Genomic DNA, 13604 nt, shown 5'->3' on the forward strand with positions numbered 1-13604 from the left:
TCCTCCTTCTCTCTGTCACTGTCCACTGTCTGTGTCCCCTCTCCTCCTTCTCTCTGTCACTGTCCCCTGTCTGTGTCCCCTCTCCTCCTCCTCTCTGTCACTGTCCCCTGTCTGTCTATCCTAGGGATTGTTTCCCTGATTGGTTAGTACACGGGCGTCTCTTTGTCACTAGACACAGACCTGTTTTTTAATTCAGTGGCTTCATTTTATAATGTATATGGGAAGTTGGATTTATATGAATCCTGCCCCGCAGAGCTGACACTCTAATATACAGAGGGACACAGATACAATACAGGGATAGGGGGAACCATTGGGAGAAGGGAATCCTGCCCCGCAGAGCTTACACTCTAATATACAGAGGGACACAGATACAATACAGGGAGAGGGGGAACCATTGGGAGAAGGGAATCCTGCCCCGCAGAGCTTACACTCTAATATACAGAGAGGCACAGGTACAATACAGGGAGAGGAGGAACCATTGGGAGAAGGGAATCCTGCCCCGCAGAGCTTACACTCTAATATACAGAGGGACACAGGTACAATACAGGGAGAGGAGGAGCCATTGGGAGAAGGGAATCCTGCCCCGCAGAGCTTACACTCTAATATACAGAGGGATACAGATACAATACAGGGAGAGGAGGGACCATTGGGAGAAGGGAATCCTGCCCCGCAGAGCTTACACTCTAATATACAGAGGGATACAGGTACAATACAGGGAGAGGAGGAGCCATTGTGAGAAGGGAATCCTGCCCCGCAGAGCTTACACTCTAATATACAGAGGGATACAGATACAATACAGGAAGAGGAGGGACCATTGGGAGAAGGGAATCCTGCCCCGCAGAGCTTACACTCTAATATACAGAGGGACACAGGTACAATACAGGGAGAGGAGGAGCCATTGGGAGAAGGGAATCCTGCCCCGCAGAGCTTACACTCTAATATACAGAGGGATACAGATACAATACAGGGAGAGGAGGGACCATTGGGAGAAGGGAATCCTGCCCCGCAGAGCTTACACTCTAATATACAGAGGGATACAGGTACAATACAGGGAGAGGAGGAGCCATTGGGAGAAGGGAATCCTGCCCCGCAGAGCTTACACTCTAATATACAGAGGGACACAGATACAATACAGGGAGAGGGGGAACCATTGGGAGAAGGGAATCCTGCCCCGCAGAGCTTACACTCTAATATACAGAGGGACACAGGTACAATACAGGGAGAGGAGGATCCATTGGGAGAAGGGAATCCTGCCCCGCAGAGCTTACACTCTAATATACAGAGGGACACAGGTACAATACAGGGAGAGGAGGAACCATTGAGAGAAGGGAATCCTGCCCCGCAGAGCTTACACTCTAATATACAGAGGGACACAGATACATTACAGGGAGAGGAGGAGCGATTGGGAGAAGGGAATCCTGCCCCGCAGAGCTTACACTCTAATATACAGAGGGATACAGATACATTACAGGGAGAGGAGGAGCGATTGGGAGAAGGGAATCCTGCCCCGCAGAGCTGACACTCTGTCCCTGTCCTGCCTCTCTCCTTTCTCAATCACGTCTCCTCCAAATCTGTGTCCCCTGCCCTTGGATGAGAGGTAATTAGCGGGCGCTCCCCAGCCTCCGGCTGTGACTTTCTGTGTTATCTGCCGGAGGGACAGGAGACACAGTGTACAGGAATGCACTGGCACTCACACACACGCTTCTTTGTGTATTGTATAGTGTGTGTGTGTGTGTGTGTGAATATATACAGTATATATGCGTATGTATGTATATATATATATATATATAATCTCAAATAAAAAGATCACTTGTCTTAGACAGGTCTGCAACCCTGCCTTTCGCGTGTGTGTGTGCGTGTGTGTGTGCGTGCGTGTGTGTGTGTGTGTATATATATATATATATATATATATATATATATATATATATAAATAAATAATATATATATGTGTATACATACATACATACATATACATACATACTATTGCATTATACATTGCCAGGGAAAAATGTTCAGCTACAATACAGAGAGAGGAGGAAGCATTGGGAGGAGGGAATCCTGCCCCGCAGAGCTTACACTCTAATATACAGAGGGACACGGATACAATACAGGGAGAGGAGGTGTATTAGGAGGGGGTGAGAGGTATGTGTCCCTGTGTATTAGGAGGGGGTGAGAGGTATGTGTCCCTGTGTATTAGGAGGGGGTGAGAGGTATGTGTCCCTGTGTATTAGGAAGGGGTGAGAGGTATGTCTCCCTGTGTATTAGGAGGGGGTGAGAGGTACGTGTCCCTGTGTATTAGGAAGGGGTGAGAGGTATGTGTCTCTGTGTATTAGGAGGGTGCCTCCCTGACGTCTCTGCGAGTATTTTAAGCCTGGCCTCGGATATTCCTGATTGCTTTATCTGTATTGGCTCACGTAGAAGGGCGCAGAGTGGCATTTCTCCAACTCATTTCTACACCCTCAAGATTCCACCGCAAAATAACCCTAAGTGTATATAGGATCCCCTCCTCTCCCTGTATTGTATCTGTATCCCTCTGTATATTAGAGTATAAGCTCTGCGGGGCAGGATTCCCTTCTCCCAATGGTCCCTCCTCTCCCTGTATTGTATCTGTGTCCCTCTGTATATTAGAGTGTAAGCTCTGCGGGGCAGGATTCCCTTCTCCCAATGGTTCCTCCTCTCCCTGTATTGTGCCTGTGTCCCTCTGTATATTAGAGTGTCAGCTCTGCGGGGCAGGATTCCCTTCTCCCAATGGTTCCTCCTCTCCCTGTATTGTGCCTGTGTCCCTCTGTATATTAGAGTGTCAGCTCTGCGGGGCAGGATTCCCTTCTCCCAATGGTTTCTCCTCTCCCTGTATTGTGCCTGTGTCCCTCTGTATATTAGAGTGTAAGCTCTGCGAGGCAGGATTCCCTTCTCCCAATGGTCCCCCCTCTCCCTGTATTGTGCCTGCGTCCCTCTGTATATTAATGGTTCCCCCTCTCCCTGTATTGTGCCTGCGTCCCTCTGCATATTAGAGTGTAAGCTCTGCGGGGCAGGATTCCCTTCTCCCAATGGTCCCTCCTCTCCCTGTATTGTATCTGTGTCCCTCTGTATATTAGAGTGTAAGCTCTGCGGGGCAGGATTCCCTTCTCCCAATGGTCCCTCCTCTCCCTGTATTGTGCCTGTGTCCCTCTGTATATTAGAGTGTAAGCTCTGCGGGGCAGGATTCCCTTCTCCCAATGGTTCCTCCTCTCCCTGTATTGTGCCTGTGTCCCTCTGTATATTAGAGTGTCAGCTCTGCGGGGCAGGATTCCCTTCTCCCAATGGTTTCTCCTCTCCCTGTATTGTGCCTGTGTCCCTCTGTATATTAGAGTGTAAGCTCTGCGAGGCAGGATTCCCTTCTCCCAATGGTCCCCCCTCTCCCTGTATTGTGCCTGCGTCCCTCTGTATATTAATGGTTCCCCCTCTCCCTGTATTGTGCCTGCGTCCCTCTGCATATTAGAGTGTAAGCTCTGCGGGGCAGGATTCCCTTCTCCCAATGGTCCCTCCTCTCCCTGTATTGTGTCTGTGCCCTCTGTATATTAGAGTGTAAGCTCTGCGGGGCAGGATTCCCTTCTCCCAATGGTTCCTCCTCTCCCTGTATTGTATGTGTCCCTCTGTATATTAGAGTGTAAGCTCTGCGGGGCAGGATTCCCTCCTCCCAATGGTTCCTCCTCTCCCTGTATTGTATCTGTGTCCCTCTGTATATTAGAGTGTAAGCTCTGCGGGGCAGGATTCCCTTCTCCCAATGGTTCCCCCTCTCCCTGTATTGTGCCTGCATCCCTCTGTATATTAGAGTGAGATAGTTGTGTTGGTGACGGTGGGAATGTCAGTTCTCTCTCCTCTCCCTGTATTGTGCCTGCATCCCTCTGTATATTAGAGTGAGATAGTTGTGTTGGTGACGGTGGGAATGCCAGTTCTCTCTCCTCTCCCTGTATTGTGCCTGCGTCCCTCTGTATATTAGAGTGAGATAGTTGTGTTGGTGACGGTGGGAATGTCAGTTCTCTCTCCTCTCCCTGTATTGTGCCTGCATCCCTCTGTATATTAGAGTGAGATAGTTGTGTTGGTGACGGTGGGAATGCCAGTTCTCTCTCCTCTCCCTGTATTGTGCCTGCGTCCCTCTGTATATTAGAGTGAGATAGTTGTGTTGGTGACGGTGGGAATGTCAGTTCTCTCTCCTCTCCCTGTATTGTGCCTGCGTCCCTCTGTATATTAGAGTGAGATAGTTGTGTTGGTGACGGTGGGAATGTCAGTTCTCTCTCCTCTCCCTGTATTGTGCCTGCGTCCCTCTGTATATTAGAGTGAGATAGTTGTGTTGGTGACGGTGGGAATGTCAGTTCTCTCTCCTCTCCCTGTATTGTGCCTGCGTCCCTCTGTATATTAGAGTGAGATAGTTGTGTTGGTGACGGTGGGAATGTCAGTTCTCTCTCCTCTCCCTGTATTGTGCCTGCGTCCCTCTGTATATTAGAGTGAGATAGTTGTGTTGGTGACGGTGGGAATGCCAGTTCTCTCTCCTCTCCCCCCGGGTGTAATTAATATTGACGGTCACATGTCCCGTGTTGGGATTGATTAACTAACATCATGCAGGGCAATGGGACAGTGCACAACTAAGAAATAAACAGGCTCTTGCTGAAGATGACGTGACATGATTATATATATATATGGTATAGCCAATCCCTTAGCTTCTTTGCATACCCAGTTAAAATCAACCCCACACTGATGAGACCCATCAAGGTCGAAACGGCTGTCTGTGGGTGGTTTTCTGGGTATGCACCTTAACCCTGGCTGTGCTCAAAGCTGTGACCATGCAGCAAGCTTAAGCCTATAGGGAACCATGTTAAAAATGGTTTTTGAGGCAAAAAGTGACACTGTGTGCTCATTTGCATGTCATTTCCCAGAATCCCTTGCTGCAGTGGAAGTGCTGTATGCTGGGTGATAATGGGGAAAGGCGGGGTTGCAGACCTGCCTAAGACATGCAGATGAGCATACAGCTATATTTGCATATATATATATATAGCAAATGGAAATATTACTGTGTGCTCATTCACATGTCTTAGGCTGCGTCCATAGGACTGCAGCCGTGCGGAGGCGCGCGGAGGCTGAGGGAAAGCGGGTGCTTTCCCTGGCCCTGTCCGTGTGCCGTCCGGGGGCGTGTCGGGGGGGGGGGCTGTGACGTCACGGAGCTGGTTCGCCCTCATTAGCGAACCGCTCACGTGACCGGCCCTGCGCTCCCGTGAGCGCCAAATCTAAAAATGTAACTAGACACGCGCTTCCGCACGCCTGCGTAAGCGTGCGCGAGCCCCCTGCTAAAGCCGCTCGTTGCGGCTGCAGGGGCTCACTGAGAAGCGTCAGCGCGCCTCAAACTGGACGCAGCCTTAGACAGGTCTGCACCGCCCCGCCTTTCACCATTATCACCCAGCACACAGCACTTCCACTGCAGCAAGGGATTCTGGGAAATGGCATGGAAATGAGCGCACAGTGCCACCTTTTCTTCAAAACCATCAACATGGTTCCCTATAGGCTTAAGCTTGCTGCATGGTCACAGCTTTGAGCGCGCACGCACACACACACACACACACACACACACACACACACACACACACACACACACACACACACACACACACACACACAGGCGGCAGAAACCCTCCACCGTTAGCATATAGCCAATAAAGAACCGGCCAATAAATTGTCGCCTTTTTCACCCACCGCAACTTAAATAATGTGTATGGTAAACCTACCCAGCTTGAACATTGCAGACCCAGTACAACCAGCCTCACACTGCTGAGACCCACAAGGTCTAAACGGCTGTCTGTCAGTGGGGTTCTCTGGCTTGGCACCTTAGCCCAGGCTGTGCTGGAAAGCTGTGTGATGCAGCGAGCATAAGCGTATAAGGGTTCCATGTCAAAATGGATTTCAGGCAAAAAGTGATACATTGTGGTTTCCATTTGCATGTCATTTCCCAAAATCCCTTGCTGCAGTGGGAGCACTGTATGCTGGGTGATAATGGTGAAAGGCGAGGTGCAGACCTGTCTAAGATATGTGAATGTGCTCACAAGTGATATTCTTTGTTTATTTACATTCATACACACGGGTATACATCTTGAGTTACCAGGAACACATACAATACAAAGGAAAACACACAATACAGGGAGAGGGGGAACTATTGGTAGAAGGGAATCCTGCCCCGCAGAGCTTAAACTCTAATATACAGAGGGACACAGATACAATACAGGGAGAGGAGGAACCATTGGGAGAAGGGAATTCTGCCCCGCAGAGCTGACACTCTACGGTTAACAGTGTTTTCACAGCTATACACCTTCTATATTACCTTGCGAATGGGAACCTTTGACTGTAACCGTAGCCCCCCCCGGGGGAAGTTTGCGGGGGTCCCCCTTTCCCGGGTCACACGGGAAGATTTGGAGCAGCCGGAACCGAAGTAAATCCCTCAGGGTCCCAGGGAAACACTGTGTCTGCCAGACACCGAGGAATTCCCACAGAGCGGTTACCTCGGCTCAGTGTCTGCAGCGTGTCCTGCATGCGACAGCGTGTATACAGGGGGCCGTGTTTTACTGCACGCGTGTGCAGGGAGTGTCTGTGTGAAGGTCATCACCTTGAGAAAGGTCCCGGGTGGAGGACCGAAACGTTGGTTTATATGTCACACTAAATACAATTTTTTTTGACTACTTTCTGGAGTGCTGCCTCTGATATTCGCTCAAACGGTATCGTATAGCCTATTTGATTTATATAGGATTTGCACCCACCAATATCTACCTGACGAAGTGCCTTGTTCTCATTTATTCACTATATATATATATATATTTATATATATATATCTTTTTGGTTATATGGGGCAATAGGAGGAGTTATAGGGAGGGGTTATATGGGGCAATAGGAGTTATAGGGAGGGGTTATATGAGGCAATAGGAGGAGTTGTAGGGAGCGGTTATATGGGGCAATAGGAGGAGTTATAGGGAGGGGTTATATGGGGTAATAGGAGGAGTTATAGGGAGCGGTTATATGGGGCAATAGGAGGAGTTATAGGGAGGGGTTATATGGGGTAATAGGGGGAGTTATAGGGAGGGGTTATATGGGGTAATAGGAGGAGTTGAAGGGAGCGGTTATATGGGGTAATAGGGGGAGTTATAGGGAGGGGTTATATGGAGTAATAGGGGGAGTTATAGGGCAGAGCAGCTGGTCTAAAAATGCTACACACGGTGTTACATGGCTAGGCGCTTCCGCTCCTCGGCCTGTGTGCTCGGAGACGTCGGTGGCGTCCGCAGACTCTCACTTCCGGGTGGTGTAGCCAGGTCCCGGCTGAGCGGCTGGCGTTCTCCCCGGGCGGTCACGCCTTGCGTCAACATTACTCCACACTCACTAACGGACGTCGCTTTGCTAGAGCAAACACACGTAGTGTACTGCGTGTGCGTGTGCGTGTGCGTGTGCCTGTGCCTGTGCCTGTGTGTGCCGTGTTCAGGAGAAAAGGGACCGCTTTGGTTTTTTTATCATCTCATATCTTTCTCGCTCAGTCCCCGTGACGATGAGCACAATTGTGGGTCTGTTGTGTAGGTTAACACTATATTTGAAGCACAATGTAGTTAGCACTGTGTATGTTTGTATATAATGCTTCCATACATTATATAGGGGGAGGAGAGGCGTAGGGGGCGACGGGGAGGAGAGGCGTAGGGGGTGACGGGGAGGAGAGGTGTAGGGGACTATGGGAAGGAGAGGTGTAGGGACTATGGGAGGAGAGGTGTAGGGGGCGATGGGGAGGAGAGGTGTAGGGGACGATGGGGAGAAGAGGTGTAGGGGACGATGGGGAGGAGAGGTGTAGGGGACGATGGGGCGGAGAGGTGTAGGGGACGATGGGGAGGAGAGGTGTAGGGGAAGATGGGGCAGAGAGATGTAGGGACTATGGGAAGGAGAGGTGTAGGGGACGATGGGGAGGAGAGGTGTAGGGACTATGGGAGGAGAGGTGTAGGGGGCGATGGGGAGGAGAGGTGTAGGGGACGATGAGGAGGAGAGGTGTAGGGGACGATGAGGCGGAGAGGTAGGGGACGATGGGGAGGAGAGGTGTAGGGGAAGATGGGGAGGAGAGGTGTAGGGGACGATGGGGAGGAGAGGTGTAGGGGACGATGGGGAGGAGAGGTGTAGGGGACGATGGGGAGGAGAGGTGTAGGGGACGATGGGGCGGAGAGGTGTAGGGGACGATGGGGAGGAGAGGTGTAGGGGACGATGGGGAGGAGAGGTGTAGGGGACGATGGGGAGGAGAGGTGTAGGGGACGATGGGGAGGAGAGGTGTAGGGGACGATGGGGAGGAGAGGTGTAGGAGACGATGGGGAGGAGAGGTGTAGGGGACGATGGGGAGGAGAGGTGTAGGGGACGATGGGGCGGAGAGGTGTAGGGACTATGGGGAGGAGAGGTGATGGGGCGGAGAGGTGTAGGGGACGATGGGGCGGAGAGGTGTAGGGGACGATGGGGAGGAGAGGTGTAGGGACTATGGGAAGGAGAGGTGTAGGGACGATGGGGAGGAGAGGTGTAGGGGACGATGGGGAGGAGAGGTGTAGGGGACGATGGGGAGGAGAGGTGTAGGGGATGATGGGGCGGAGAGGTGTAGGGACTATGGGAAGGAGAGGTGTAGGGGACGATGGGGAGAAAAGGTGTAGGGGACGATGGGGAGGAGAGGTGTAGGGGACGATGGGGAGGAGAGGTGTAGAGCACGATGGGGAGGAGAGGTGTAGGGGACGATGGGGAGAAGAGGTGTAGGGGACGATGCGGAGGAGAGGTGTAGGGGACGATGGGAAGGAGAGGTGTAGGGGACGATGGGGAGGAGAGGTGTAGGGGACGATGGGGAGGAGAGGTGTAGGGGACTATGGGAAGGAGAGGTGTAGGGGACGATGGGGAGGAGAGGTGTAGGGACTATGGGAGGAGAGGTGTAGGGGGCGATGGGGAGGAGAGGTGTAGGGGACGATGAGGAGGAGAGGTGTAGGGGACGATGAGGCGGAGAGGTAGGGGACGATGGGGAGGAGAGGTGTAGGGGAAGATGGGGAGGAGAGGTGTAGGGGACGATGGGGAGGAGAGGTGTAGGGGACGATGGGGAGGAGAGGTGTAGGGGACGATGGGGAGGAGAGGTGTAGGGGACGATGGGGCGGAGAGGTGTAGGGGACGATGGGGAGGAGAGGTGTAGGGGACGATGGGGAGGAGAGGTGTAGGGGACGATGGGGAGGAGAGGTGTAGGGGACGATGGGGAGGAGAGGTGTAGGGGACGATGGGGAGGAGAGGTGTAGGGGACGATGGGGAGGAGAGGTGTAGGGGACGATGGGGCGGAGAGGTGTAGGGACTATGGGGAGGAGAGGTGATGGGGCGGAGAGGTGTAGGGGACGATGGGGAGGAGAGGTGTAGGGACTATGGGAAGGAGAGGTGTAGGGACGATGGGGAGGAGAGGTGTAGGGGACGATGGGGAGGAGAGGTGTAGGGGACGATGGGGAGGAGAGGTGTAGGGGATGATGGGGCGGAGAGGTGTAGGGACTATGGGAAGGAGAGGTGTAGGGGACGATGGGGAGAAAAGGTGTAGGGGACGATGGGGAGGAGAGGTGTAGGGGACGATGGGGAGGAGAGGTGTAGAGGACGATGGGGAGGAGAGGTGTAGGGGACGATGGGGAGAAGAGGTGTAGGGGACGATTCGGAGGAGAGGTGTAGGGGACGATGGGAAGGAGAGGTGTAGGGGACGATGGGGAGGAGAGGTGTAGGGGACGATGGGGAGGAGAGGGGTAGGGGACTATGGGAAGGAGAGGTGTAGGGGACGATGGGGAGGAGAGGTGTAAGGGACGATGGGGAGGAGAGGTGTAGGGGACGATGGGAAGGAGAGGTGTAGGGGACGATGGGAAGGAGAGGTGTAGGGGACGATGGGGAGGAGAGGTGTAGGGGACGATGGGGAGGAGAGGTGTAGGGGACTATGGGAAGGAGAGGTGTAGGGGACGATGGGGAGGAGAGGTGTAGGGGACGATGGGGAGGAGAGGTGTAGGGGACGATGGGAAGGAGAGGTGTAGGGGACGATGGGGAGGAGAGGTGTAGGGGACGATGGGGAGGAGAGGTGTAGGGGACGATGGGGAGGAGAGGTGTAGGGGACGATGGGGCGGAGAGGTGTAGGGGACTATGGGAAGGAGAGGTGTAGGGGACGATGGGGAGGAGAGGTGTAGGGGACGATGGGGCGGAGAGGTGTAGGGGACTATGGGAAGGAGAGGTGTAGGGGACGATGGGGAGGAGAGGTGTAGGGGACGATGGGGACGAGCGAGCATTTTCATTATGTATTACCTGGACTGGGTGGATCTGGGTGTTAAATTCCCCACACACTTCTTCTCCTTGTATAATGATACACACATTTCAGCGTGTGTGCATATAAGTGTATGTGTATATATATATATATATATATATATATATATAGTGATTCATTGATGAGGAATGTCACTATTAGCACAGTAAGGAGGCTGTCCCGCCCGCCCCTCTCACACAAACGTGTTATCACAAGGACACATGGTCCTTGTGTGAGGTCTTATCTCCCCGGAACTGGCTGTGACAGGTGTGTGTGTGTGTGTGTGTGTATGTGTGTGTGTGTGTGTGTGTGTGTGTGTGTGTGTGTGTGTGTGTGTGTGTGTGTGTGTGTGTGTGTGTGTGTGTGTGTGTGTGTGTGTGTGTGTGTGTGATAATGCATCCTTTGGTTTCTATAACAGGGTTTATCCCACTTCCCCAGCAGTGCAAGATCTTTGTCACGCTTTCCTCTTTCTGTTCATTTGTTGCCAGTGTTGCCAGCAGTTTGAGCTGCAAACTGTAACAATAGCCAATGGTACCTTAGTAATATCCGGATACATTGTAGCTGCCGACTGACACTAACGGAAGGATTTGATTGAAACTGTACGGCGGCCATTAAGTTAGCCGCACAATCAGGATTTTGACAGATTTTATAACAGAAGCACCAAACGCTTGCCGGCTTAGGTACGAATGTAGAATGATGCATTGTCACGCGTCACCGTTGAGCACTTGGGGCCTAGGCTTAGAGGTGAATCCTGCAAGATCGGCCAAAAAGGGCGGAGACCCACCACAAAGACCAGCACCCCAAAAAAATTGGATGGATAATGAAAAAAAAGATTGCAATAGAAAGTAAGATCAACCCTAAAAAAGTTCTTTAAGTACCTTAATAACAAAAAAATGAGAAAAGAAAATATAGGACCCTTTCTTTGTGAGATGGGCAGGCAGTTTATTGGAGATAAGGATAAAGCTGAGGTATTAAACAAATTCTTTGCCTCTGTGTTTACCAGGGAAGAATCAAGTTCAATAGTAGTGCCACAGGAGGAGGCCACAACCTCCATATTAACGAACAATTTCAAAAGGACTATTCATCCCACGGGCAGTACAAAGGACTCGGGGTCATCCCTTTAGGTTGTAGGAAAGGAGATTTCACCAGCAACAAAGGAAAGGGTTCTTTACAGTAAGGGCAGTTACAGTGTGGAATTCATTACCCATGGAGACTGTGATGGCAGATACAATAGATTTGTTCAAAAAAAAGGTTGGACATCTTTTTAGATGGGAAAGATATACAGGGATATACCAAATAAGTATAAATGGGAAGAATGTTGTTCCAGGGAGTAATCTGATTGCCAATAATTGAAGTCAGGAAGGAATTTATTTTCCCCTTATGAGATATCATTGGATGATATGACTCTGGAGTTTTTTGTTTGCCTTCCTCTGGATCAATAAGTAAGTATAGATATAGGATAACGTATCTGCTGTCTAAATTTAGCATAGGTTGAACTGGATGGACGGAAGTCTTTTTTCACACTCATCTACTATGTAACTATGTAACTAATTAACTGTATAACTATGTAGCAGATACTTCTGGAATGAGGTAAACGTCTCTTTCATGCCTCATTCTCTCGGAAAACTCAGAGGGTGGGTCATCCTGGTGATTCTTCAGGGAGGCGTGGGGTTAAATCGACGTTTACTATACAGCGCCTTGAAAAGTCCCACGATTAACCTGCTTTATTGCTGGAGGCATTTGCAGAGCAACGGAGTTATAGGGTCAGTCAAAGTGACCTAATGACGGGGACGTGTGTAATGGGTTAAAGGGTCAGTCCAACGTAGGGGCAAAGTGACCTAATGACAGGGACGTGTTTAATGGGTTAAAGGGTCAGTCCCACATAGGGGCAAAGTGACCTGATGACAGAGACGTGTTTAATGGGTTAAAGGGTCAGTCCCACATAGGGGCAAAGTGACCTAATGACAGGGATGTGTTTAATGGGTTAAAGGGTCAGCCCCACGTAGGGGCAAAGTGACCTAATGACAGGGACGTGTTTAATGGGTTAAAGGGTCAGTCCCACGTAGGGGCAAAGTGACCTAATGACAGGGACGTGTTTAATGGGTTAAAGGGTCAGTCCCAGGGGCAAAGTGACCAAATGACAGGGACGTGTTTAATGGGTTAAAAGGTCAGTTCCACGTAGGAGCAAAGTGACCTAATGACAGGGACGTGTGTAATGGGTTAAAAGGCCAGTCCCACGTAGGAGCAAAGTGACCTAATGACAGGGACGTGTTTAATGGGTTAAAGGGTCAGTCCCACGTAGGGGCAAAGTGACCTAATGACAGGGACGTTTTTAATGGGTTAAAGGGTCAGTCCCACGTAGGGGCAAAGTGACCTAATGACAGGGACCTGTTTAATGGGTTAAAGGGTCAGTCCCACGTAGGAGCAAAGTGACCTACAAATATATTCAGGGACAATACAAGGAGCTTTCAAAAGAACTATTCATCCCACGGGCAGTACAAAGGACTCGGGGCCATCCCTTAATGTTGGAGGAAAGGAAATTTCACCAGCAACAAAGGAAATGGTTCTTTACAGTAAGGGCAGTTAAAATGTGGAATTCATTACCCATGGAGACTGTGATGGCAGATACAATAGATTTGTTCAAAAAAAGGTTGGACATCTTTTTAGATGGGAAAGGTATACAGGGATATACCAAATAAGTATACATGGGAAGGATGTTGATCCAGGGATTAATCCGATTGCCAATTCTTGGAGTCAGAAAGGAATTAATTTTTCCCCTTAATGGGGTTTTTTGTTTGCCTCCCTCTGGATCAATAAGTAAGTATGGATATAGGATAAAGTATCTGTTGTCTAAATTTAGCATAGGGTGAACTTGATGGACGGAAGTCTTTTTTCAACCTCATCTACTATGTAACTATGTAACTATGTAATGACAGGGACGTGTGTAATGGGTTAAAGGGTCAGTCCCACGTAGGGGCAAAGTGACCTAATGACGGGGACGTGTTTAATGGGTTAAAGGGTCAGTCCCACGTAGGAGCAAAGTGACCTAATGACAGGGACGTGTGTAATGGGTTAAAGGGTCAGTCCCACGTAGGGGCAAAGTGACTTAATGACGGGGACGTGTTTAATGGGTTAAAGGGTCAGTCCCACGTAGGGGCAAAGTGGCCTAATGACAGGGACGTGTTTAATGTGTTAACGGGTCAGTCCCACGTAGGGGCAAAGTGACCTAATGACAGGGACGTGTTTAATGGGTTAACGGGTCAGTCCCACGTAGGGG

The 13604-nt window shown here is 50.7% G+C and overlaps 1 protein-coding gene across 4 annotated transcripts in view; it reads left to right on the forward strand.

Moving 5' to 3' along the window:
• The window catches only part of PDE4A (phosphodiesterase 4A), a 375781-nt gene that overhangs the window by 274571 nt on the left and 87606 nt on the right, over positions 1-13604 (forward strand). The gene's annotated exons all lie outside the window — the stretch shown is intronic.

This window comes from Ascaphus truei, chromosome 20, assembly GCF_040206685.1.
Source record: "Ascaphus truei isolate aAscTru1 chromosome 20, aAscTru1.hap1, whole genome shotgun sequence".
NCBI classification, from domain to species: domain Eukaryota; kingdom Metazoa; phylum Chordata; class Amphibia; order Anura; family Ascaphidae; genus Ascaphus; species Ascaphus truei.